At 40.0% G+C, this 3,556-nt stretch overlaps 1 pseudogene; it reads left to right on the top strand.

Moving 5' to 3' along the window:
• Window positions 1-617: 617 nt before the first annotated feature.
• On the top strand, window positions 618-1,199 carry LOC115940741 (mth938 domain-containing protein-like; annotated as a pseudogene).
• The last annotated feature ends 2,357 nt before the right edge of the window (window positions 1,200-3,556 follow it).

The raw sequence follows: 3,556 nt of genomic DNA, 5'->3' as shown, positions 1-3,556 counted from the left end.
GCCATACGTGCCTAGCTTTTAAGAGGCCCAGAAGCTTGCCTTACTGTGTTTTCTGGGCATATGAGGCCTCTTGTAAGAATGACCACCCTGAGACCACTGTGCCATAAGGAAGCCCAAAACTGTCGTGTGGAGAGGGAGGCCCTGTGGAGAAACACTGAGGTGCCAGACGTGTGTAAAGGTCTCTCGGATCTTTAACGCAGCCTCGCAGCCTGCTTTATGCAGCAAGTGAGTGACCTCAGCTGATCCCTCTTGGAGAAGAGCCATCCAGGAAAGCCCAGTCAGCTCATAGAATTGTCCAGAAATAACAAATTGATATTGTTTCAAGACATTAACTTTTGGAGTGACTTGTTATGCAACAATAGATAATTGAAACATCTATTAAATAGATACAGTTTAAAAGATCTTTATTTATAGGGATTTGTTATTTAAACAAAATGAAATGAATCGCTTATTTTGGTTGTTCAGTAAGGTTGTTGATCTATTTCATGTTGTTATCAGTATATGTATTATGGGTCGGCAAGTTGTTTTTAAAGCTATATAAAAAGAGGTAACCCTCGGAGCCCTTTGGGATCTCAACTCCCATAAAGAGAGGGCACTGGAGTTCAGTTAAGTTCCTCATGCTCTCCCCTAAAATTGCTTCTCTATCATGGGTGGCAAATGAAAGTACAAGGCTCTACTAAAACCTATAAATACTGCAAAGTGTGGCCAGGGGGAAGTCGGGCTTGGGGTTGGAGAGATATAGGAACTGAGCATTCTCCTTGTATGCATCCTGCAGATGTGGAGGAAGTTGTCAAGAAGAGCGTGCAGGGGGCGCCTGGGTGGCTCAGTCGTTAAGCGTCTGCCTTCGGCTCAGGTCGTGATCCCGGGGTCCTGGGATCGAGTCCCACATCGGGCTCCCTGCTCCGCGGGAAGCCTGCTTCTCCCTCTCCCACTCCCCCTGCTTGTGTTCCCTCTCTCGCTGCCTCTCTCTCTGTCAAATAAATAAATAAAATCTTTAAAAAAAAAAAAAAAGCGTGCAGACCCTTGTGATAGGCTGAGGGATGAGTGAGGCCTTGAAGGTGCCTCCATCAACTGCAAAGTGTTCGGAGAAACAGGGCATTGATGTGCGGGTCCTGCAGAGAGAGCGGGCATTAAAGGACTATAATGCTTTGGCTGACAAAGGCATCAGCATGGGAGGGGTCTTCCATTCCACCTGCTGATGGAGACTTAGGATAATAAATCACTAAGCTATGATTAAAAAAAAAATAAAGCTACACAAAGAATTTTTTTTTAGTTTTTACATGGTTGACTTAAATGTTTTAAAATATTCCTGCTATTAAATGAAACCTGGAAAAATATGCTTTTTTTTTTTAAGAAACAGAGTAAAAGAATGGCTTTTGTATATTTAACTCATAATTATATCACTCATTTATTCCAAATCCTTCTATGGCTCTTTAGCTTGAATTCTAGGCAGATCCTCTCACATTTCCTTATATGGATTCCTTTTATTCTAGCAATTTTGATTACTTCTATTTTCTTTCTTCTTTCATTTTTTCTTTTTTTTAAGATTATTTATTTTAGAGAGACAGTGAGAGAGAAAGAGAGAGAGTATGTGCATGAGATAGTGTGAGGGGGTGTGCAGAGAGGGAGGGAGAGGGACAAGCAGATTCCATGCTGAACATGGAGCCCAATGCGGGGCTGGATCTCATCACCCTGAGATCATGACCTGAGCCAAAATCAGGAGTCTGATATTTAACTCACTGAGGCACCCACATGCCCCATACTTTCATTTTTCTGTGCTTTCCTGTAACTCCGTTCTTTTCCATTCTTGGCTTTCTTAAATATTTCTACTTATTCTCAAAAACTGTACTTAGGTTCAGCTCTATCTGTGAAGCTCTCTGTGATATCACCTATCAAGAAATTAATTACTCCATTATCTGTACGTGTATCATTATCTATTAGCGTGTAACAACATTACCACAAACATGGTGTTTTGAAACAACACACATTTATTGTCTCACAGTTTTTGTAAATCTGGAGTTTGGGTACAGCTTAGCTGAATTCTTTGCTTCGGGATTACATAAAGCTGAAATTAAGATACTAACCATAGCTATAATCTCATCTGTTGCTAGTCTGGGGAAAGAACTGCTTCCAAGCTCATATGACTGTTGGTAGTATTCAGTTCTTCTCAGGCTGTTGGGCTGAGAACCTTGGTCTCTTAATTGTTGTTGTCCAGAAGTTTCACTCATTTGCTTATTATGTGGCCCTTTCCCTGGGAGAGCTCACAACATGTCATCTTCTGTCCTCAAAGACAGCAAGGAAAAGAGTCTCAGCTAAACAGATAATTGCAGTCTTATGTAGTGTTACCCTTGAACTGATATCTGTCACCATTAGAGACTAAATATTTGTATTCTTCCCACCACTAGTTCACATGTTGAAGCCATAACCGCCAGTGTGATGATATCTGAGATGAAGCAACTAAGAAGTAATTAAAGTTAAATGAAGTCATAAGGGCAGGCTCTGATTCCATAGGATTAGCTTCTTCGTAAGAAGAGGAAATCAGAGAGCTTGCTCCCATCTTCCCTCTGTGCACACGCACTGAAGAAAGGCCATGTGAATATGTAGCAAAAAGAAGGCCGTCTACAAGCCAGGAAGAGAAGCCTCATCAGAAACCAATGGCCAGAATCCTGATCATGGACTTGTCAGCCTCTAAAAATGTAAGAAATAGACTTCTGTTATTTAAGCCATCCAGTCTTTGGCATTTTGTTATAGTAGCCCACACAGACTAACTACCTTTATAATATTATTTTGGTTAGAACCAAGTCCGATCCTACCCATACTCAAAGAGAGGGAATTTACACAGGTATGAATACCAGGAGGTGGAGACCATGAGGGCTACATTTAGAGTCTGTGTACCAGTCTTCTTTTTTACTTTGTGTTACTCTATTATGCATGCATGCTGCTTTAGGACCAACTATTCATATATATTCCCATGGTGCTTCTTAAAACATGATAAATTTGTGTTTTCTGGCCCTGTTTAAAGTTAGTCATGGTCATGTGACTTTCTCTGACCAGTGAAATGTGAGTGGAAGGTATTGTGTCATTTCTGAATGGAAGATTTAAAAGCCAGCAAGTGATTTACCTTGTTTCTTTCCCTTTGCCTTGGTGATCATGTAACCATAACACAAAATGGATCTGTTAGCTTGGATCCTTGAGCCACTGCAATGAGGAAGCAGGGTCTCACCTCTAAATTCTATTGGACATGTGGTATGAACAAAGAAATAATTTTTATTGGGTTAAGCTAATAAAATGTTAGAGATGTTTGTTAATCCAGCATGAATCAGGTTATTCTAATACAGAATTCTGTACATGCTTTTTATTCATATGTGTCTATGTAAGAATTTAAGCTCAGTTGGGATAGGAATCATCTCTGCTTTGTTTACTCCTTTATACTCAGTTTTTAGTAAGTATTTGACATATGCTTGGAACTCCACCAATATTTATTAAATGTATGATTTAGTAAATAAAGGCATCTGACTCTATTTCACTAATTCCTTTATACATTTGACTCCCTTTT

This window comes from Leptonychotes weddellii, chromosome 3 (assembly GCF_054177405.1).
Source record: "Leptonychotes weddellii isolate Sample4059 chromosome 3, ASM5417740v2, whole genome shotgun sequence".
Lineage (NCBI taxonomy): Eukaryota > Metazoa > Chordata > Mammalia > Carnivora > Phocidae > Leptonychotes > Leptonychotes weddellii.
Note: the sequence above shows the minus strand (reverse complement) of the source record. Positions and strands in the feature narration are given on the sequence as shown.